The sequence below is a fragment of the Oncorhynchus clarkii genome, chromosome 4, assembly GCF_045791955.1.
Source record: "Oncorhynchus clarkii lewisi isolate Uvic-CL-2024 chromosome 4, UVic_Ocla_1.0, whole genome shotgun sequence".
Lineage (NCBI taxonomy): Eukaryota > Metazoa > Chordata > Actinopteri > Salmoniformes > Salmonidae > Oncorhynchus > Oncorhynchus clarkii.
Window position 1 is genome coordinate 10639287 of NC_092150.1, and position 25182 is coordinate 10664468.

The window sequence follows — 25182 nt, forward strand, 5'->3', positions numbered from 1 at the left end:
TGATGCATTTGCAAATATCAACTATTATTCTGAGGACTAAGATTTCTAGTTTTTGGCAAAGTGTCCTAAATACATTTGACAGAATTTTGTAAACTTTCACCCCAAATTCTCATTACTGAAATGTGTCCGGATTATATTCTCTATTTGAATAAAACACAAATTATGTTGCTGTAGTTTGTCCATCTGTCTCCCACGGTATGCAACTGTCTCCCACGGTATGCAACTGTCTCCCACTGTCTACCTCAGTCTCCCACTGTCTACCGCAGTCTCCCACAGTATGCAACTGTCTCCCACGGTATGCAACTGTCTCTCCCACTGTCTACCTCAGTCTCCCACTGTCTACCTCAGTCTCCCACTGTCTACCTCAGTCTCCCACTGTCTACCTCAGTCTCCCACTGTCTACCTCAGTCTCCCACTATCTACCTCAGTCTCCCACTGTCTACCTCAGCCTCCCACTATCTACCTCAGTCTCCCACTATCTACCTCAGTCTCCCACTGTCTACCTCAGTCTCCCACTGTCTACCTCAGTCTCCCACTGTCTACCTCAGTCTCCCACTGTCTACCTCAGTCTCTCACTATCTACCTCAGTCTCCCACTATCTACCTCAGTCTCCCACTGTCTACCTCAGTCTCCCACTATCTACCTCAGTCTCCCACTATCTACCTCAGTCTCCCACTATCTACCTCAGTCTCCCACTGTCTACCTCAGTCTCCCACTGTCTACCTCAGTCTCCCACTGTCTACCTCAGTCTCCCACTGTCTACCTCAGTCTCCCACTGTCTACCTCAGTCTCCTACTGTCTACCTCAGTCTCCCACTATCTACCTCAGTCTCCCACTATCTACCTCAGTCTCCCACTGTCTACCTCAGTCTCCCACTATCTACCTCAGTCTCCCACTATCTACCTCAGTCTCCCACTGTCTACCTCAGTCTCCCACTGTCTACCTCAGTCTCCCACTGTCTACCTCAGTCTCCCACTGTCTACCTCAGTCTCCCACTATCTACCTCAGTCTCCCACTGTCTACCTCAGTCTCCCACTGTATTAACTGTCTACCTCAGTCTCCCACTGTATTCACTGTCTACCTCAGTCTCCCACTGTATTCACTGTCTACCTCAGTCTCCCACTGTCTACCTCAGTCTCCCACTGTCTACCTCAGTCTCCCACTGTCTACCTCAGTCTCCCACTGTCTACCTCAGTCTCCCACTGTCTACCTCAGTCTCCCACTGTCTACCTCAGTCTCCCACTGTTCACCGCTACTGGTGCGTATTCACATGGCATCCAAGGGTACATTGGGAGTGAACAAAGGGGAACTATCATATTATGGGACACAGTGGCATACAGTAGGAGACCGTGGTAGACTATGGGAGACTGTGGGAGACTGTGGGAGACTGTGGGAGACTGTGGGAGACAGAGGGAGACAGTGGGAAACAGTGGGAGACAGAGGGAGACAGAATGAGACAGTGGGAGACAGAACGAGACAGTGGGAGACAGTGAATATAGTGGGAGACAGAGCGAGACAGTGAATATAGTGGGATACAGTGGGAAACAGTGGGAGACAGTGGGAAACAGTGGGAGACAGTGGGAGACAGAACGAGACAGTGGGAAACAGTGGGAGACAGTGGGAAACAGTGGGAGACAGAGCGAGACAGTGGGAGACAGAACGAGACAGTGGGAAACAGTGGGAGACAGAGCGAGACAGTGAATATAGTGGGAGACAGAGCGAGACAGTGAGAGACAGTGGGAGACAGTGGGAAACAGTGGGAGACAGTGGGAGACAGAATGAAACAGTGGGAGACAGAACGAGACAGTGGGAGACAGTGAATATAGTGGGAGACAGAGCGAGACAGTGGGAAACAGTGGGAGACAGAGGGAGACAGAATGAGACAGTGGGAGACAGAGCGAGACAGTGAATATAGTGGGAGACAGGGAGAGACAGTGGGAAACAGTGGGAGACAGTGGGAAACAGTGGGAGACAGTGGGAGACAGAACGAGACAGTGGGAAACAGTGACAGACAGTGGGAAACAGTGGGAGACAGAGCGAGACAGTGGGAGACAGAACGAGACAGTGGGAAACAGTGGGAGACAGAGCGAGACAGTGAATATAGTGGGAGACTGAGCGAGACAGTGAGAGACAGTGGGAGACAGTGGGAAACAGTGGGAGACAGTGGGAGACAGAATGAAACAGTGGGAGACAGAACGAGACAGTGGGAAACAGTGGGAGACAGAGCGAGACAGTGAATATAGTGGGAGACAGTGCGAGACAGTGGGAGACAGAACGAGACAGTGGGAAACAGTGGGAGACAGAACGAGACAGTGGGAGACAGAACGAGACAGTGGGAAACAGTAGGAGACAGAGCGAGACAGTGAATATAGTAGGAGACAGAGCGAGACAGTGAGAGACAGTGGGAGACAGAACGAGACAGTGGTGGACAGTGAATATAGTGGAATATAGTGGGAGACAGTGAGAGACAGTGGATATCTGCCCCCACTACGCTGTGAATAAACTTTACCTTTCAAATAAACAGGAGATCTGATACTGCAGCTCACAATTGCATTCCGTGTGTACAGTGTGTACCGTGTGTACCGTGTGTACCGTGTGTACCGTGTGTACCGTGTGTACAGTGTGTACCGTGTGTACAGTGTGTACAGTGTGTACCATGTGTACCGTGTGTACCGTGTGTACAGTGTGTACAGTGTGTACCGTGTGTACAGTGTGTACAGTGTGTACAGTGTGTACCGTGTGTACCGTGTGTACAGTGTGTACCGTGTGTACCGTGTGTACAGTGTGTACCGTGTGTACCATGTGTAACGTGTGTAACGTGTGTACAGTGTGTACAGTGTGTACAGTGTGTACCGTGTGTACCGTGTGTACAGTGTGTAACGTGTGTACAGTGTGTACAGTGTGTACAGTGTGTACCGTGTGTACCGTGTGTACAGTGTGTAACGTGTGTACAGTGTGTAACGTTTGTACCGTGTGTAACGTGTGTAACGTGTGTACAATGTGTACAGTGTGTACAGTGTGTACCGTGTGTACAGTGTGTACCGTGTGTACCGTGTGTAACGTGTGTAACGTGTGTATTCCAAACTTCAAAGATGACAACATAAATCTCTCTGCATATTAGAATTTCACTTGTCCCATCTATTTGACATGTTACAGTGCATTTGCACACTACACAGGTGAGGAGGATGTCAACCTGGGACTTTCCAACAGCTACAAAATCCAAATTCAAACCTTGATGACTCTTTATTTCTCCCTCTCCTTCCCTCTCTTTCCCTATATTCTTTCTCTCCCTCTCTCTCTCCCTTTCTCTCTTTCCCTATATTCTTTCTCTCCCTCTCCTTCTCTCTCTTTCCCTATATTCTTTCTCTCCCTCTCCTTCTCTCTCTTTCCCTATATTATTTCTCTCCCTCTCACTCTTTCCCTATATTCTTTCTCTCCTTCTCTCTCTTTCCCTATATTCTTTCTCTCCTTCTCTCTCTTTCCCTATATTCTTTCTTTCTGTCAGTCAACATGTTGTTTACTCTTTAAGACCATATTGGTCCACAGGTCAGGTGAAATTTCAGAGAACTATTAGAATAGTGCAAGGATTACTTACCGATTAAGGGGCTTAAGTTCAACTAGTTAAGTTTAAATTTAGTAGGTGGAAACTCCATTGTGTTGAAGAGAGGGGCCGAAGAAGAAAGAGAGAGCGTATTTGCCTTGTCAACCTTCCTGTTCTTAATCTACTCTGATCCTGTTGGAGGTTAAATTCATTAGACCACTGTTAGTTACACACTTCACTCTTGACAGTGATATAAGACCATGGCTGGTTCATAGTTACACTAGGGTGCCTGCCCACACACTCACACACACACAGGCACACACACACACAGGTACACAGACACACACACAGGCACACACACACAGTCACAAACACACACACACACGCACACATACACACACACACACACACACGCACACACACACGAAAGCATACACGGGAACACACACACACCAAACAAGCACAGACACCACCGCACCACACACACACGCACCACACATGCTCGCACACACACACACACACACTTTTCCTCGGATCACAGTCTCCATGTATACTGTAAATCCATATGGTTAATTGACTTCGACAAAGAACAAAGGCGACGATTAAGGGATTGACGGTTCCACACAGTCACTGATCAGGGGGACTTAGTCATGGCTTTGAAAGAGGTCATCACTCCCTGCACTATGATTATCAGACCTTTTGCAAAGGAAAGCAAAAATCAGCATTGCTTAAGTCCTAGTAGTTCCTCCCTGTTTCCTTCTGTTTGATTCATAATGGACACAACCCAGATGTCCCTTGAGGATACGGAGGATGCTCCTTCTCCTGCACTTTGTAAAGTATGTGTCTTGCGACATCCCACTGGGCACAGACGTCAGTTCAATGTCTAGTTTTTATTAACATGTGGTTGAGTTGTGAACTAATGAGAATGCAACGTGAAATCGATGTATTGGAGATTGTATTTAGATTAAAAGTTGGGTGAAATAAACTCCCTCACGTTGATGACTTTTTGCAAATCCAAATCTATTTTACACGTTGACTCAACGTCATCATTTAGATGTTTTTTGTTACCAAAACAAAGTTTATTGGTTGTGTACACAGTTTAGCAGATGTAATAGCAAGTGCAGCTAAATGCTTATGTTACTAGCTCCTAACAATGCAATACAATGTCAAACAAGTACACAAATTATACAAAAAAATGTAATTAAGGAATGTCATAACGAATCCAATTAACAAACCAAATAGCACTGTAACAGTAATCCAAATGCAATCTATACGTATATAAACCGGATGATTTTACACAAGATATACTAGGAATGATATGTACAAGAATCCAGTATATAAAACATATGTGGTGTGTATGAACAGTGTAACTAACATACCATGTGTACAGTAGTAGAAATATTAGAATGAGCTATGTCAAGAATAAAGTATTTATATACACAGTACAAAAACCCATAGCAAAATGGATAGAATTGCAGGAAATTAGCTTCCAGACCAGAGACTGGAATATAAATACGGTGAGCTCCAAAGGTATTGGGACAGTGACACGATTTGCTCTTTTGGCTCTGTCCTCCAGCACTTTGGATTTTAAATAACACAATGACTATGAGGTTAAACTGCAGACTGTCAGCTTTAATTTGAGGGTATGTTCATCCATATCGAGTGAACCGTTTAGAAATTACAGCACTTTTCGTACATTTTAGGGGACCAAAAGTATTTGGACAAATTCACTTATACTCTATGTGTATTAAACTAGTAAAAAGTTAAGTATTTGGTCTCATATTCATAGCATGCAATGACTACACTGTATTCACTAACATGTTCAACCTCGCCCTGACCCAGTCTGTAATACCTACATGTTTCAAGCAAAGTCCTTGTTCCCAAGAACGCCAAGGTGACCAGACTAAATGACTACCGGATCGTAGCACTCACATCTGTAGACAAGAAATGCTTTGAAAGGCTGGTCATGGCTCACATCAACATCATCATCCCAGGAACTCTGGACCCACTCCAATTCCCATACCGCCTAAACAGATCCACAGATGATGCAATCTCTGTTGCACTCCACACTGCCCTTGCCCAACTGGACAAAGGGAACATCTACGTGTATGTGAGAATGTTGTTCATTGGCTTCAGCTCAGCAGCGTTCAACACCATGGTGCCCTCCAAGCTAATTACTAAGCTAAGGTCCCTGGGACTGAACACCCCCCTCTGACACTGGATCTTGGACATCCTAACGGGACACCCCCATCTGCCACGCTGAACCCCAACACTGGGGTGCCTCAGGGCTGTGTGCTTAGTCCCCTCCTGTACTCCCTGTTCACCCACGACTGCGTGGCCGTGCACGACTCCAACACCATCGTCAAGTTTGCCAATGACACGACAGTGTCTGATCACTGACGACGATGAGGCAGCCTATAGGGAGGAGGTCAGAGACCTGGCAATTTGGTGCCAGGAAAACAACCTCTCCCTCAACGTCAACAAGACTAAGGAGCTGATCGTGGACTACAGGAAATGGAGGGCCAACCCCATTCACATCGACATGGCTGTAGTGGAGCGGGTTGAAAGCTTCTAGTTCCTTAGTGTCTACATCACTAAGGACCCATCATAGTCCAAACACACCAACACAGTTGTGAACAGGGCACAACAATGCATCTTCTATCTCAGGAGGCTGAAACTATTTTGGCATAGATCCTCAGATCCTCAAAACGTTATACAGCTGAACCATTGAGAGCAGGCTGTGCATCTCCTTGGCCTTCTGGTTTGGCAACAGCTCGGCATCCAACCACAAGCCGATACAAAAGGTAGTGCGTACGGCCCAGTACATCACTGGGGCCAAACTCCCTGCCATCCAGAACCTCTATACCAGGCGGTGTCAGAGGATGGGCCTAAACATTGTCAAAGACTCCAGCCACCCAAATCATAGACTGTTCTCTCTACTCTTCCTACACACTCACACATATTGTAGATAATGGCAGGGTGAACAGGCCATGGCGCGGGTGGCTGAGGTCCTTGATGATCTCCTTGACCTTCTTGTGACACCGGGTGCGACACAGGATGTCCTGGAGGGCAGGCAGTATACCCACGGTAATGTGCTGCACCACCCTCTGGAGAGGCCTGCAGTTGCGGGCAGTGCAGTTGCCGTACCAGGGTTAAGGTCTGATTATAAAGACATAACCACTGATCTGAAAGGATCGGCATTATATAGGCATAATGACTGATCTAGGGCCTCCCGAGTGGCGCAGCAGTCGAAGGCACTGCAGTGCTTGAGGCATCACTACAGATCCGGGTTCGATCCCGAGCTGTGTCGCAGCCGGCCGCGACCGGGGGACCCATGAGGCAACACACAATTGGCCCAGCATCGTCCAGGTAAGGGGAGGGTTTGGCCGGCCCGGCCAATACTACTTGAGTAAAAGTCTAATAGTATTTGGTTCTAAATATACTTAAGTATCAAAAGTAAATGTAATTGCTAATTTCAAATTCCTTATATTAAGCAAAGCAAATTGCACCATTTTCTTGTTTTAAAAATGTATCATTTACAAACGATGCATTTATATTTAGTGAGTCTGCCAGATCAGAGGCAGTAGGGATGACCATGTGTTCTCTTGATAGGTGTGTGAATTGGACCATTTTCCTGTTCTGCTAAGCATTCGTCATGTAACGAGTACTTTTCGGAGTCAGGGAAAATGTATGGAGTAAAAAGTACAATATTTTCTTTAGGAATGTAGTGAAGTAAAAGTTGTCAAATATATAAATAGTAAAGTAAAGATACCCCCAAAAAATACTTAAGTAGTACTTTCAAGTATTTTGAAATACTTGCCGGCCGGGATGTCCTTGTCACATCGCACTCTAGCGACTCCTGTACTAGGACTTAAGCAATGCTGATTTTTGCTTTCCTTTGCAATCATAGTGCAGGGAGTTATAAAGGTATAGGCCGGGCACATGCACACTGACATGGTCGCCAGTTGTACGATGTTTCCTCCGACATATTGGTGTGGCTGGCTTCCGGGTTAAGTGAACAGTGTGTCAAGAAGCAGTGCAGCTCTGTGTTTTGGAGGACACATGGCTCTCTACCTTCACCTCTCCCAAGTCCATACGGGAGTTGCAGTGATTTTTATTTTTTATTTATCCATTATTTTACCAGGTAAGTTGACTGAGAACACATTCTCATTTGCAGCAACGACCTGGGGAATAGTTACAGGGGAGAGGAGGGGGATGAATGAGCCAATTGTAAACTGGGGATTATTAGGTGACCGTGATGGTTTGATGGCCAGATTGGGAATTTAGCCAGGACACCGGGGTTAACACCCCTACTCTTACGATAAGTGCCATGGGATCTTTAATGACCGCAGAGAGTCGGGACACTCGTTCCGAAAGACGGCACCCTACACAGGGCAGTGTCCCCAATCACTGGCCTGGGGCATTGAGATATTTTTTTAGACCAGAAGAAAGAGTGCCTCCTACTGGCCCTCCAACACCACTTCCAGCAGCATCCAGCAGCATCTGGTTTCCCATCCAGGGACTGACCAGGACCAACCCTGCTTAGCTTCAGAAGCAAGCCAGCAGTTGTATGCAGGGTGGTATGGGGACAAGACTGTAACTACCAATTGGCCATCATGAAATTGGGGAGAAAAAGGGCAATAAATAAAGGTATAACCACTGGTCTGAAAGGACTGGCATTATAAAGGTATAACCACTGACCTGAAAGGACCGGCATTATAAAGGTATAACCACTGGTCTGAAAGGACTGACATTATAAAGGTATAACCACTGACCTGAAAGGACCGGCATTATAAAGATATAACCACTGGTCTGAAAGGACTGGCATTATAAAGGTATAACCACTGACCTGAAAGGACCGGCATTATAAAGGTATAACCACTGGTCTGAAAGGACTGGCATTATAAAGGTATAACCACTGACCTGAAAGGACTGGCATTATAAAGGTATAACCACTGACCTGAAAGGACTGGCATTATAAAGGTATAACCACTGACCTGAAAGGACTGGCATTATAAAGGTATAACCACTGGTCTGAAAGGACTGGCATTATAAAGGTATAACCACTGACCTGAAAGGATCGGCATTATAAAGATATAACCACTAACCACTGATCTGAAAGGACCGGCATTATAAAGGTATAACCACTGACCTGAAAGGACTGGCATTATAAAGGTATAACCACTGACCTGAAAGGACCGGCATTATAAAGGTATAACCACTGACCTGAAAGGACCGGCATTATAAAGGTATAACCACTGACCTGAAAGGACTGGCATTATAAAGGTATAACCACTGACCTGAAAGGACTGGCATTATAAAGTTATAACCACTAACCACTGACCTGAAAGGACCGGCATTATAAAGGTATAACCACTGACCTGAAAGGACTGGCATTATAAAGGTATAACCACTGACCTGAAAGGACTGGCATTATAAAGGTATAACCACTGACCTGAAAGGACTGGCATTATAAAGGTATAACCACTGACCTGAAAGGACCGGCATTATAAAGGTATAACCACTGACCTGATAGCTAACGTTAGCTGGCTGGCTCCCTAGCTGACTTTATTTGTATCCCAGAGCCATTTGCTTTGCTAGTTAGAGCCTAATGTTAGCTAGCTAACATTGTACCTGGTTGCGTGACATGTTTACCTAGCTAAGTTAATTGTTTAGCATGTCTTAAGCTAAAGCGCACAACACCTGTTGAATATGGCCGGTGTCAGTAAACGTCTGCAAAAATGAGTAATGAAATTGTTGCTAGCAGAGCTGGTTAGGCTGTTTTCATGCTATCTAGTGGTAAACAAATCATCGGCCAGAGCGTCAGGTGTGCGCTCTGAACGATCCGAGAGCAAAACGAGATGGGTGGGGCTAAAGCTTAAGAGGGTGTGAACGATGCTGAATGGGTGTAGACAAAGAAGAGTTTTTCACTAGATACCAAAACATTCAAAGGCCAAGTTCATCAACTTTTAAAGCAGAATAACTTTGCCTCTGTTCCTCAAAAATGCAATGTATGATGTACCATTTTGTAGCTCTGAGTCTCTGCTTTTATCCAATATAAAATAAAAACATTTCAAATTTTGCAAAGGGCATAGGGTGCCATTTAGGACATCCTATCCTTTCAATGGCAGTGAGCCAGGGAGATGATGTATCAGGAATCCAGTTAAGACCCAAGTGCAGACTATGTGAAGGAACAATGTTTAATGTAACAACCGGGGCAGGCAAACGACAGGTCAAGGCAGGTAGGGGTCAATAATCCAGAGTAGAGGCCAAGGTACAGGACGGCAGGCAGGCTCAGGGTCAGGACAGGCAGGGGTCAAAAACCAGGAGGACAAGTAAAAAGAAACTGGAAAAATCAGGCGCTGAGACACAAAACGCTGGTAGGCTTGAACAAACAAGACGAACTGACCATAGACAGACAGAAAACACAGGTATAAATACCCAGGGGATAAGTGGGGAAGATGGGCGACACCTGGAGGTGGTGGAGACAAGCACAAGGACAGGTGAAACAGAACAGGGCGTAACATGATGAATCGTTTACCAATATGGACACCTAGAGTGGTAACAGTGACAGCCCTGTGAGACCTTGTAGCACGGCTGCCATGGCAGATCTGAGAGGCCAGGTGAGGATTAGAGTGAGTTTCCACTAGACGCTGATATTGGGTCACTTTCCCTACTAATGTTTAAGGTTAAGATCGAGGGAAGGGACGTTGATCCTACATCTGTACCTAGGGAAACTTTACCGCGGAGGGCCAGGTGGCCAGCCTCTGTGGCTTGGAAAAGAACAGGTGAGTTTGATCCTGACCTTTCACCCCCTCAGTTAAAACCAGAAGCAATTATTAACCTGAGTGGTGGCTGCTCTGATGGCATTTCTTAATGGTAGCCTTTAGAAGTATGTCGGCTTCAGGAGACACCAGTTGTTACCTGGCATTTTGGTGAAAGTAAGTTAAACGTATGCACGTGCACACACACACACACACACACACACACACACACACACACACACACACACACACACACACACACACACACACACACACACACACACACACACACACACACACACACACACACACACACACACACACACTTCTCCCTAGCAGAATTTTCAGGGGGGGTGCAAAGGCCCCCAAAGCAACATAGGCCCTCTGACATCTAAATAACTGTCATACAATGGTAGGAGAAACACTGCACTAACCGAATGGAAAGAGCATTTCACAAAAACAAATACAATCTCCTGCCTATGTGTTTTGACAGCCACTGCCTGTGCTTGGTACAGATCATATAATGGACATTATGTACTCTACAGAAGAGTGTCACAAACACATTCCCTACAGTACATTTCTTAAGTCTGAGTCTCCCCTTACGGAGATATGTGACATATGCCACAGGGTGATATGTGGAAGGTGACATATGCCACTGGGTGAGTACCTTCCAAGCTCATCATTAAGCTTGGGGTCCTGGGTCTGAAACCTGCCCTGTGCAAATGGGTCCTGGACTTCCTGATGGAACACCCCCAACAACACCTCTACTACGGTGATCCTCAACACAGGGGCCCCACAAGGGTGCGTGCTCAGCCCCCTCCTGTACTCCCTGTTCACCCATAACTGTGTGGCCACGCACGTCTCAAACTCAATCCTCAGGTTTGCTGACGACACAACAGTGGTAGGCCTGATTACCAACATCAATGAGGAGGTAAGGGCCCTGGCGGAGTGGTGCCAAGAAAATAACCTCTCCCTCAACGCCAAAAACGAAGGAGTTGATCATGGACTTCAGGAGACAGCAGAGGAAGCACGCCCCCATCCACATCGACAGGGCCACAGTGGAGAAGGTGAAAAGCTTAAAGTTCCTCGGCGTACACATCAATGACAATCTGAAATTCCACACTCACATAGACAGTTAGGTGAAAAAGGAACAACAGCGCCTCTTCAACCTCAGGAGGCTGGTACGGCAACTGTACCGCCCGCAACTGCAGGGCTCTTCAGAGGGTGGTGCGGTTTGCCCAAAGCATCACCGGGGGCACACTGCCTACCCTACAGGACATCTACAGCACCCGGTGTCACAGGAAGGCCAAAAAGATCATCAAGGACCTCAGCCACCCGAGCCACAGCCTGTTCACCCACCCGCTACCATCTAGAAGGCCAGGTGAGTACAGGTGCATCAAAGCTTGGACCGAGAGACTGAAAAACAGCTTCTATCTCAAGGCCATCAGACTGTTAAATAGTCACCACTAGCCGGGCTCCGCCCAGTACCCTGCCCTGAACTCAGTAACTGTCACTAGCCGGCTACCACCCGGTTACTCTACCCTGCCCTGAACTTTAGTCACTGTCACTAGACGGCTACCACCCGGTTACTCTACCCTGCCCTGAACTTTAGTCTCTGTCACTAGACGGCTACCACCCGGTTACTCTACCCTGCCCTGAACTTTAGTCTCTGTCACTAGACGGCTACCACCCGGTTACTCTACCCTGCCCTGAACTTTAGTCACTGTCACTAGACGGCTACCACCCGGTTACTCTACTCTGCACCTTAGAGGCTGCTGCCCTATGTACATAGACTTGGAATCACTGGTCATAATGTTAATAATGTTTACTGTTTTACCCACTTTATATGTATATACTGTATTCTAGTCAAGGACTATCCTATTTAAATATTGCTGTACATATACTATTCTATCCTACGTATTCTTCAGATATACTACATATTCTATCCACATACTGTCCATGTCTATACATCCCATCATATATTTAAGCAATTGTCACACTCTGACCATAGTTTGCGTTGTTTGTTTCTATGTTTTGTTTGGTCAGGGTGTGATATGAGTGGGCATTCTATGTTGTATGTCTAGTTTGTCTGTTTCTATGTGTTTGGCCTGATATGGTTCTCAATCAGAGGCAGGTGTTAGTCGTTGTCTCTGATTGGGAACCATATTTAGGTAGTCTGTTTTGTATTGTGGGGTGTGGGTGATTGTTCCTGTTTCCAGTGTTCACGTTACAGGACTGTTTCGGCTTCATTCTTTTTTGTCGGTTCATTGTTTTTGTTCGCTGTTTAAGTATCCCATTAAAAATGGATAATCATCACGCTGCATTTTGGTCCTCCTCTCTTTCTCCCGAAGACGATCATTACAGCAATAAGGCACCTCGGGGGTGTGGTACATGGCCAATTTACCACGGCTAACGGCTGTTCTTATGCCCGAGGTGCCTTATTTCTATTATAAACTTATTACCAACGTAATTAGAGCAGTAACAAGACATTTTCTTGTCATACCCATGGTATACGGTCTGATATACCATGGCTGTCAGCCAATCAGCATTCAGGGCTCGAATCACCCAGTTTATATATAAGTACAGTATATATATATATATATAGCATTTTTCTACACCCGCAATAACATCTGCTAAATATGTGTATGCGACAAATAACATTTTATTTGATATGTGTAATGTGACATATGCCACAGCGTGACATGTGTAATGTGATACAGTGCATCTGAAGTCATCTGAGAAGATGAGAGGGGCGAGCGAGGCAAGGAAAGATGTTTGAAGGCTGTCAGTCATCATTGAGGATTGTTGATGTGAAGATGACGATGATGAAGATCATGATTATGGTGATGATAATGACAATGATGACAATGACGACGGTGACGATGGTGATGAAGATGGTAATGTTGACGATGATGGTGATGACGACTATGATGATGATGATGATGATGATGATGGCGATGATGATGGCGACGACGATGATGATAACTTTGATGATGATAAAGACAATTATGACATTAATGACATTAATGACAATAAGGATGACGATGACGACGACGTTAATGATGACAGTGATGATAATGACCATGATGATGAGTATTGACATGGCAGAGAGCACAACAACATACTTCGTGCCACGAACACTCACGGTATGTCTTTTCTCCTTAGTGTAAGAAACAGAGGCCTCCAACTCTCCCCTCCAAACATCTTTCTCTCCCCCCTCCCTTTCTTTATATCTCTCCCTCTTTCTCTTCCTCTTTCTCTCGCTGTATCAGAGACGGTCTCACTGCATGACCTAATGGAAGGAGGATCTCTTTAAAGCCACAGTGGAAGAAGAAGAGACAAAAGAACTCGTCCTGGGGAAGCTGCCCTCGCTTGTGGTTTGGAGGCCGAGAGAGGGAAAAAGTGACTAAGCTGCGTGGCTCTTTTCTTCTCTCCACTCCTCCATAAACAGAAAGGGATAAACTAGAAGGAGATCCTATTTAGAACAGGCCCCATTTCAAGGCTAATATAAGTGAAAGAGTGATAGAGCTGGTGGTTTTGCGAAGACGCTGTGGGATGAGGCTGGTGGATTCTCTCGCTGGCTATGAGCTGCTCGCTGTTCCAGCCTAAGTAAGGAACCACATCCCAGGCCCAACCTATAGCCTCACCATCTACAACCAATGAGTACATTCAAAAGAGAACCATATTATGGACCTTGGGTGGGATAGTGACACGGGCTCTGCAGCCAAATAGAAAGAAATAGAGTAGCTTTATTCAAGTGATTTCAATGAATGAGTTAAGTAGTATGGATAGAAATACAACAGGGAGTGCACACCTCGTCAACAACAAAGCCTTTCAAATGGACCTACTTGCCCTGGCCAACAAAGTGGATAGCCTATCCCCAAACAGTAAATCATTAAAGCCTTCCCACGACGAGGGCTAGGGTCCAATGAGGATCAGCTAACTGATGACATATAGCGAAAAGTTCCTCCCCCTCTGACATGACACCAGGGCCACAAAGAAGACAACTATTATTACTTTAAAACTGGGATGAACCATATGGCACTTTTCTTTAATTTCTCCCAGTTCTACATTTCATATATTTCTCTTGGTGAAACCATTTAAATGTATAGGACATCAATATTGACAGCTTAATTTGGGCTTTGCAGCAATACAACCATGAAGGCCTGATTCACACGGTCTCCTCTGAACAGTTGATGTTGAGATGTGTCTGTTACTTTATTTGGGCTGCAATCTGAGGTAGAGTAAACTCTAATGAACTTATCCTCTGCAGCAGAGGTAACTCTGGGTCTTCCTTTCCTGTGGTGGTCCTCATGAGATCCAGTTTCATCATAGTGCTTGATGGTTTTTGTGACTGACCTTCATGTCTTAAAGTAATGATGGACTGTCATTTCTCTTTGCTTATTTGAGCTGATCTTGCCAAAAAAAATCCACAAATTAACTTTTAACAAGAAACACCTGTTAATTTAAATGCATTCCAAGTGACTACCTCATGAAGCTGGTTGAGAGAATGCCAAGAGTGTGCAAAACTGTCATCAAGGCAAAGGGTGGCTACTTTGAAGAATATATTCTGATTTATTTAACACTTTTTTGGTTACTACATCATTCCATATGTGTTATTTCATAGTTTTGATGTCTTCACTATTATTCTACAATGTAGAAAATAGTACAAAATCAAGAAAAACCCTTGAATGAGTAGGTGTGTCCAAAATTTTGACTTGTACTATATATCTTTATTACGAACAGAGAGAAAGTCCATTAAAAGCCTACTGTAACGTAGACAGGGAGAAAGTCCATTAAAAGCCTACTGTAATGTAGACAGGGAGAAAGTCCATTAAAAGCCTACTGTAATGTAGCGCTGACAGGTTTCTGGAGTGTTGCCTGCCTGTGTGTCTTTAAAAGAGGCCTTTCTACGCCACACTGAAAGCTCCTATTGAGTGAATACAGAGAAACACCCAGACCAGAGTGGTGGTCCAGATCCATACGGGGAAGCTATCAAAAGCACTCTGTATGTGAACGACGAAGGTAAACTAACGGACACGTACAAAGTCAGGTACAGTTTGTTCACCTGAAACGTGACAACACGCAGAAATAAAAAGGAGTGTGCGCCACTGACATGACCATTCATACAAGACAGGTGCATTCCTTTGTGGCATAACATATGCACCAAGAAATCCCATGCTTTAAAGGGAAAGCTTCTGCTTTTCCCCCCGACTTCCCTAAGGCATTGTCAATTCCTCCAAACAGTTTTTCAATTCTTTAGCTGGTTATTTAGCAACATCCAGAATAAGCTTAACTTAAATCAAGTCAACTATCCCTTTAAGATAATGTCTTACAGAGTAGAAATTAGAATAGACTTAACACTTACAGCAGTAGAGAGACTTCAACACCTTCAGCTCACTGGTGGGTCAGAATTGGATTCATGAACGTCTCCTAAAAAAGAGCAAAAACAAGAGATAATTTAAAACCAACAATCAGTGGTGGAAAAAGTATCCAATTAACATACTTGAGTAAAAGTAAAGATACCTTAATAGAAAATGACTAATTTCTAATTCCTTATATTAAGCAAAGCAGACAGCACCATGTTCTTGTTTTTAAAATGTTTGGATAGCCAGGGGCACACTCCAACACTCAGACCATTATTTACAAACAAAGCATTTGTGTTTAGTGAGTCCACCAGATCAGAGACAGGATGACCAGGGACGTTCTCTTGATAAGTGTGTGAATTGGACCATATTCCTGTCCTTCTAAACATTCAGAATGTAACTAGTACTTTTAGGGGTAAGGGAAAATGCATGGAGTAAAAAGTACATTCTTTTTTTCAGGAATGTAGTGAAGTAAAAGTAAAAGTTGTCAAATGTAAATAGTAAAGTAAAGTACAGATACCCCAAAAAAACGACTTAAGTAAAAATATTTGAAAGTACAACTGAAGTACTTTACACAACTGCAAACAATCACGTCATTACATTGATATTAAAAATGTATACACATATGGACAGCATATAATGATTACAGGGTCATATCTTGCACACTTGATTGCCTTTAAGCCATGTTGACATTTGTTCATGGAGTGTGATATGTGTATTCTTTATTGGCCAGAGAAGAGATAGGAGAAGAGTGTAGCATAGGCAGTGGGTCGGAATCGAACCCACGCCAACACTGACCACTAGTCCTCCCAGGCCACACAGAATTGTCACTTAATCTGCTATTGTTTTGATTGTAATGAGAAATATCCCATTGGGTTCTGTGTGTATAATTAGGATTCGCTCAGTGTGTGCCTCTAAAAACTAAATGTCAGAGCATTTTTAATAAACTACACTTCTTCTAGTTGTTTATCTAGCGTCTCCATCTATAGCTATGCATATAGGCATGCAATGTGCTTCTATACCTGCTGCCTATCCAACAGAGAGCCTCAATGTTGGACAGGAGAGGCAGTGTAACGTAATGGTGCACACACACGGCAGCACATAAATGACAACGCACACTGTATGCAGGCACACAAACCCAGCAACACACCCAACATTAAGATTATTGAACACAGCTTTGAAGTTGGGCGTTTGTTAAGCCTTCTCGTAACGGGAATTACTGTCGAGGCCGCCGAGATAGGTCCCTCTGTCCTCATAAATCTGGAGGGTTAAGAAGGTGGCACCCTACTCTTGACCAGAACTCTATGGGCTCTGGTCAAAAGTAGTGCACTACATAGGGAATAGGGCTCTGGTCAAAAGTAGTGCACTACATAGGGAATAGGGCTCTGGTCAAAAGTAGTGCACTACATAGGGAATAGGGCTCTGGTCAAAAGTAGTGCACTACATAGGGAATAGGGCTCTGGTCAAAAGTAGTGCACTACATAGGGAATAGGGCCCTGGTCAAAAGTAGTGCACTACATAGGGAATAGGATGCCATTTGGGACGTAACGAAGAGTCACTGCCCGACACTGCTCTCACACATCAGTGGAAACATACCAACTAGTCGTGTGCGACTATTTAGCTTCTAAATAGCCTTTCTCCCGCCTGTGGCTCTGCTGGTTACCGCAAGTTACTAGGGTCAACCTCAATTGATCCACACGCATCTCAAACTACCTGGGTTTGTGGCGCCACGGCAACAAATAAATACATCAAAGCAGGAGAGAGAGAGAGAGAGAGAGAGAGAGAGAGAGAGAGAGAGAGAGAGAGAGAGAGAGAGAGAGAGAGAGAGAGAGAGAGAGAGGGAGAGAGAGGGAGAGAGGGAGAGAGGGAGAGAGAGAGAGAGAGAGAGAGAGAGAGAGAGAGAGAGAGAGAGAGAGAGAGAGGGAGAGAGAGGGAGAGGGAGAGAGAGGGGGAGAGAGGGAGAGAGGGAGAGAGGGAGAGAGGTGGAGGGAGAGGAAGAGAGAGAGAGAGAGAGAGAGAGAGAGAGAGAGAGAGAGAGAGAGAGAGAGGGAGAGAGGAGAGAGAGAGAGAGAGAGAGAGAGAGAGAGAGAGAGAGAGAGAGAGAGAGAGAGAGAGAGAGAGGGAGAGGGAGAGAGAGGGAGAGGGAGAGAGAGGGAGAGAGAGGGAGAGAGAGGGAGAGGGAGAGAGAGGGAGAGGGAGAGAGAGGGGGAGAGAGGGAGAGAGGGAGAGAGGGAGAGAGGTGGAGGGAGAGAGGAAGAGAGAGAGAGAGAGAGAGAGAGAGAGAGAGAGAGGGAGAGAGGAAGAGAGAGAGGGAGAGAGAGAGAGAGAGAGAGAGGGAGAGAGAGAGAGAGAGAGAGAGAGAGAGAGAGAGAGAGAGAGAGAGAGAGAGAGAGAGAGAGAAAACAAAATCATGGAATACACACACAACCAACCTCCAACTGACATCAAAGTAAACTTTATACTGAAACTAAGAGCAATGCATAAACCGGTCGAAACAAACATGCCTGTGATTTTACAATTTGAAGCTAATTAAGAACAATGAAGGAAAGAAGCAAATACATTATATTTTATTCATGGCTTAAATCTAGAAAATTATTTTCTCTTAGAACCAACTTATTTTCTCTGAGGGCACAATTTAGAGCAATTCAAACAAGAACAACCCAGAGCCCTTGTGTTCTAGGGAGATCCTAAACTACTTAATAAATACTCAGCAGAAAATATAGCTAGAACCATCCAACTCATATCTCTGTTTCATGGAATAGGGTGAAGTTGCTCCTAGTCACTGATCTTGGGTCAGTTTTGCATTTATATTACTAAAGGTTGAGGATAGGATTGGAGGAGGGCATGCTGATCCTAGATCTGTACCTAGCCAACACTTTACCCCGGAGCCTGTTTCAAAGTCAGTTTCAAAACAATCACTGCCACATAAAAAAAAAAAAATTGCCCTAAGTCGAGGTCCCTCGACTGCCGTTCACACTCTCAACCTGTCAGCTCGTCTGAACACGTTCCAAATATCTGCAGAACCAGTTATTCTCTCTTTCTCTCCTCTTTTTCTCCACCGCTCAACACACCCTCGCCACTCTATCGTCTGCCGCTGGTGGCCTCAACACCTGGAGGACGATTGTTAATCAGAAAGACAGCTGGCTACCCAGGAAGACAAGAACAAGCCACGGAACGGTGTGTGTGTGTGTGTGTGTGTGTGTGTGTGTGTGTGTGTGTGTGAGTGTGTGCGAGTGTGTTTTCATGTACATGTGTGCAAAAAGGCGATGGAGAGAGGCCCAGAACACTGCTATGATAACCTTATTAATTTAGGTCTATAAATTTGCTCAGGAAAACCCAGAAAAACAAAGGAAGGCCTTCTCCTCAGAGAATATCCAGCAGATCATTTAGTTACTACCCACTGGACCCCTTCCAGTCTCACTCAGCCACAGCTGGTCGGAGCATTGGGCTGACAGTCAGGATCCACACACACACACAGACAAACACACACGCACACACAAACACACACAGACACACACCTGCACTCTTATGCACATGTAAGCACAGACATAAACACACTCATCTCATGCACATACACACAGACAAGCCGACACAACCAGTCCCCCCCCCCCTCACCACACACACACACACTTCCCACATCCACTCTAAGGTCTTGACATGCAAGGGAGAGATGAAGCTGTCCTGGGCCTCCCCTGACAACTGGGATATGGCTGCTACCTGTTTGGCAAGGGTTCCAGCAGCTGTAAAATATTACTGTCCATGTTAGGCGAACGTTCAGGCAGCTATGGAACACACCTGTCTGAGTGAGGATCTGGCAATGGTGAAATGAGAGGGTAGACTAGCTAGCTACATGTTCGGCAAAAGTTCAAGTAGTAAAATTATACCTTTTGTCAAGAGACAGACAGGGACTAGGGGAAACACAGCACAGTGGAAAAACCAGAAAAAATCTGTGGAGAGAAACACACATGGTGCAACACATGAATACACGCATTCACACACACATCCAGCACATCAAAACATCCATGTGCTGTTTCGTCCCAGTTGTCAATGCCGCTCAGAAAAGGGGAGACAAAGAGACACTGTGTAGACAGAGAGCGTCTCGATAACGCTTGCAGCCCATGAGCTTCGACATTGCGAGGTCAATGAGGCGTTGCGATGTCAAGCACAGCTCTACTCAGATAATGTATGTTGCACCACAAGCTAATCACCTGGTCAATTAAACTAGAATAGAGGTCAATTAAACTAGAATAGAGGTCAATTAAACTAGAATAGAGGTCAATTAAACTAGAATAGAGGTCAATTAAACTAGAATAGAGGTCAATTGATCCATAAATGATGAGCTGGTCACTGGATCCACTGAGAACTCACTATTTGTGCTACTGGTTGATGTCCCGTTTTCAAAGCCGCTCTTTCACTCATTTCACTCAAGCTACCAGGGTTGTGTTCATTAGGACATTAGGACTGTAGAAACATGCTTTCTTAAAACATTGTTTTTAAATAGTATCTCTCAGTTTCGGAATGCTTTCTTGGTGCCCACTGAACACAACCAAGATGTGAGTATGGATGAGAATTCCAAGTCAACACTTTAATGAGGGGAACAAGGTAAGGGATGCCTTGCATGACTGAAAAGCTTTGGAGCACGCTCACAAAAGACCTAGTTAACACTAGACTGGCTTAACTGACAACAAGCATTATTGAAGCAGTTGTTAACATGAAATATTGCAGAGGTGAGGGGCAAGTGGCAACACATCAGTCTCAACCTCACCCTCGCTCGGTACACTTAGGCAAGATTACATTATGCTCGCTGCTATTGTTCCCCTGGTCTTCAAGACAAAGCCTGTTCCACTCTGCAAATGCTCACCGAACGTTGTAAAAACAAGGGTGAATGTCAGAGAGAGTCATGAATAGGATTTCTCTTCTTTTGTTGGTTCTGGAGAGGTATGCACAAGTACATCATTGTGTGAGAGAGAAGAAAGGAGGACCTGTGAGGGAGTCGGTTGAGGAGCCCTGTGAGGGAGTCGGTCGAGGAGCCCTGTGAGGGAGTCGGTTGAGGAGCCCGACAGTCTTCGCATTAAAAGACCTACCATTTGGAAAAAGTGGATTCTTGGCCCCAAACAGAGTTCTGGGAAAACAGACCCCTGACAGACCCCTGACACACCCTGAAAGGCAGACCTATGAACTCATACAGACCGTAAATCAGAGTGATAACAATACCAAAAGAGATGCACCTTAACTTGAAACCTTTGAAAGTACGAATACAAAAGTCAGAGGGAGAAAAACACAAAGAAACAGTTCCTGACCTGTGTGGAGATATCAGAAGAACCCATAAAGACCACAAAACACAACCAAGGGAACAGATCCCAGAGCAGTGTCAGACCTTGACAGCACTGTATCAAACTGAGGTTATACAGCATCAACCTTAGGTTGACTGTGTCATGGCCCTGTATCAAACTATTTAAACTGTCAGGGCAATTAGCAACCGCCATGCTTTAATTTACAAGGCCAGAGCAGGCCTGTAATTAATTGCTGTGTGCTATAAATGTAAATGAGTCCAGTGGGGAACAGGGGAAACTAAAGTTAATTTTGTGCAAATCTACACATTTTGCCATGGGGTGTAGAGAAAATGGTGCAGTTTTAAAGCAAGTTTGCTGCAATTCTACAAAATGTTCCATGTGTCGGATAGAAGATTTAGCAATTTTATAACAATTTTCCTTTAACTATGGGGTGAAAAGGACAATGAGCTGCAATTCCGATAATTTGACCATGATTACTAAATTTAGATAGCTGGCCGCTAGACTAGTTGCCCATCCCTGGTCTAGCTAATTCTCCAGTGGGCTTAATCTGCGAGACAGGGAAATTATTTAGTGGGGAACACAAACCCACCATATGATGGAACGCAAGGAAGGAGGCGTACAGTGTGTTGGGGAGTTGAGATGGGGGAGTTAGAATATTCTTTGAGATGGGAGAGCTAGACTAGTCTTTGAGATGGGAGAGCTAGACTATTCTTTGAGATGGGGGAGTTAGACTAGTCTTTGAGATGGGGGAGTTAGACTAGTCTTTGAGATGGGGGAGTTAGACTAATCTTTCTTAAACCTCCTGAGTTTAGGGGGCAGTATTTTGTTTGGATGAAAAACATACCCAAAGGAAACTGCCTATTTCTCAGGCCCAGAATCTAGAATATGCATATAATTGTCAGATTGGGATAGAAAATACTCTAAAGTTTCCAAAACTGTCAAAATATTGTCTGTGAGTATAACAGAACTGATATTGCAGGCGAAAACCTGAGGAAAATCCAACCCGGAAGTGCTGTTTTTCCTGAAAGCTCTCTGTTCCATTGCCTGCCTTCGCTCCATTTAAAGGGATATCAACCAGATTCTCTTTCCTATGGCTTCCCCATGGTGTGAACAGTCTTTAGACATAGTTTCAGGCTTTTATTTTGAAAAATGAGCGAGAAAGATCACATCGCGTCATTGTATGGCTGGGTGCCAGCAGCGTTTTGCATGCGCAACAGCTTGGAGCAGACATTTCTCTCTCTCTCCTTTTGTCCCGGTTGAAATATTATCGATTATATATTGTAAAAACAACCTGAAGATTGGTTATAAAAAGGTTTGACATGTTTCTACGAACTTTACGGATACTATTTGGAATTTTCGTCTGCGATGTCGTGACCGCTTGAGCCTGTGGATTTCTAAACATAACGAGCCAACCAAATAAAGGTATTTTGGATATAAAAATAATCTTTATGGAACAAAAGGAACATTTATTGTGTAACTGGGAGTTAAGTGAGTGCAAACATCCGAAGATCATAAAATGTAAGCGATTCATTTTATTGCTTTTATTGACTTTCGTGACCAATCTACTTGGCTGCTAGCTGTTTGTAATGTTTTGTCTACTGAGAGAGATGTCCTTACATAAACGCTTGGTATGCTTTCGCCGAAAAGCTTTTTTGAAATCTGACATGCCAGGTGGATTAACAACAAGCTAAGCTCTGTTTTGCTATATTGCACTTGTGATTTCATGAGAATTTAATATTTTTAGTAATTTAATTTGAATTTGGCGCTCTGCAATTCAGCGGATGTTGACTAAAATGATCCCGCTAACGGGATGGGTGCATCAAGAGGTTTTAAGTCAGGAAATGTCAGACAAGCGTTTTCACTGTAAAGTTCCTCGTCTTTAGAGTGGGGTGCTGAAGCTGCTTTCTCATATCATGAAAGGGGTGAGGACTGTACCTTGTGGTGCCCCAGTTTTCAGCATCGCCACAGTCTTGTCACAGTCTCTTCACGGTCTCTTTACTGTCTCTTTACTGTCTCTACTACCTTTTTTCTAAAGACAAGCTTCTAGGGTGCTGACCAATACTTTAATCAAGTGAAATGCAAATTTGGCGGAACGACCCTAAGGAGGTTAAACAGGTCAAGTAGGAATGGTTGTGCTTGAGAGGGTGTGATTAGATAAGAGGCAAACAAAGATATATCGATCCTCAAGGTATCCACTTTGCTAACTTCATCATTCCCACGGATCCTAATATTGTGTGTACGTGAAACACGTGAGTTCTTCACTCTTCTGATTGTCTGTTTGGGGGGGGGGGGGGGGGCGGCTTTCAATTGCCCATGGGAAACTTGCCTGTCAGAAAGGGGGCGCATGTGTTTTGAAGTTGTTCGACACCATCAAAAGCACCCATCATTATTATGTTTCATCTGACCCCACCTCTTATAGAAGTGTGTTACACAATGACATAATAATTTATGGCTGCTCTTTTTCACCAATCTGTCTCACAAAAGGTTGGCGCTTAACCCTTTTCCTGTGTGCACCATGAACAAGCAGGCACAGGGCCCATTGTGTGTTGAGAGTGGCGGGAAACACACGTGAAGTTTAACAATGTAGGGTACGAGTTAAGCGAGCAACACTTCAACACAGAGACCTGGGCTGCCACAATAGAGTCTTTATGACACTGTGGCTCTTTAGAAAAGCAGATGGGATTTTTCCTACAGCATGCATCCAGCAATAACAATTGACATCACAAGCCAGCCTATATTTGCCATATTAAAAAGGGGGACACAGTGTAAGCTCCCTGAGAAGGAGGCTACACTGCACAGCCAGCTGAGGCAGCTATTTTCCAGTCCTCCTGAAGGGAGGTCCTTACAGAGGGAACCAAAAAGTTGGGAGGCTACAGAAAAGTACTTCTCCTATAGCTACACTTGCTTTTAAATCTTTGTAAGTCCGGCAAGCCAGAGGAACCACTCTGTGGTCGAATTGTAGGTGAGTTGGTTAGTGGTTTCTCATGGTGAATGCTAACACAAGGCTAACGTTACTGCGGGTGCTGAAAGGCCTGGTAACACAAGGTTAGCATTAGCGGTGCTAAAAGCACAAGAGTTGGGTCCCATGAAATGCCTGTAATTCTATTCAGATGGGCTGCTGTACACACTGCTACCGTTACAAGAGGGGGGGGTTGAGTTACCCTTTGATACAGTGGACCTCAACTTCCATCAGTCATATCGTATACATGAGGTCACATGCAGTCCAGTAGCAGTCCAGCCCCGTCAGCTGTACTGGTGCCAAAGCCCCTGTTCAATACTCTGTCATCCAAAAACAGTATAACTCAGCAGCCCAGCAACTAGGATTCCTGCTTACATGGCTGTACAGTATACTGTACACAAATAAGGCATGGGAGAAACATGTAGCCTACTACTTGTCTCTTGAACTGTGTCCCATCGTTGGACTCATAAAACACAGACTACCATGTTATACACCTAGTCATGCTCAAATGTAGGGTTGTCAACCAAAGTGTACTAGTGCATTTCTATTCTGGGTTTCCCAGCCCCATCCCTTTCCCCCTGGCCTATCCCCCTCTCAGGCCTCCAAACAGAGCCAGTCTTATTGTAGGCCCCATCCCTTTCCCCCTGGCCTATCCCCCTCTCAGACCTCCAAACAGAGCCAGTCTTACTGTGGGCCCCACCCCTTTCACAAACAGAGCCAGTCTTACTGTGGGCCGCATCCCTTTCCCCTGGCCACTCCCCCTCCCAGGCCTCCAAACAGAGCCAGTCTTACTGTGGGCCCATCCCCCTCCCAGGCCTCCAAACAGAGCTTCTTACTGTGGGCCCATCCCCCTCCCAGGCCTCCAAACAGAGCTTCTTACTGTGGGCCCATCTCCCTCCCAGGCCTCCAAACAGAGCTTCTTACTGTGGGACCATCTCCCTCCCAGGCCTCCAAACAGAGTCAGTCTTACTGTGAGATCATCCCCCTCCCAGGCTTCCAAATAGAGCCAGTCATACTGAGGACCCATCCCCCTCCCAGGCCTCCAAACAGAGCCAGTGTTAATATGGGCCCCTCCCAGGCCTCCAAACAGAGCCAGTCTTACTGTGGGCCCCTCCCAGGCCTCCAAACAGAGCCATTCTTACTGTAGGCCCCTCCCAGGCCTCCAAACATAGCCAGTTTTACTGTGGTCCCAGCTCTCACCACCACCTCATAATGACCACAGTTTGATTAAAGGCCTCTCTCCAAGCGGTAAACCACG

At 45.1% G+C, this 25182-nt stretch overlaps 1 protein-coding gene across 12 annotated transcripts in view; it reads right to left on the minus strand.

The window, feature by feature from the left end:
• LOC139406429 (transcription factor SOX-6-like) overlaps positions 1-25182 on the minus strand; it is a 175252-nt gene that overhangs the window by 133002 nt on the left and 17068 nt on the right. For 10 of the 12 annotated variants that reach the window (XM_071148998.1, XM_071148992.1, XM_071148994.1 and 7 more), the window contains one exon: positions 15674-15738. The gene's annotated coding sequence lies outside the window, so the exon portion shown is untranslated. Of the gene's footprint in view, positions 1-15673; positions 15739-19555; positions 19619-25182 lie in introns of those variants that run through there. The other 2 variants (XM_071148995.1, XM_071148990.1) reach the window with 2 other exon arrangements.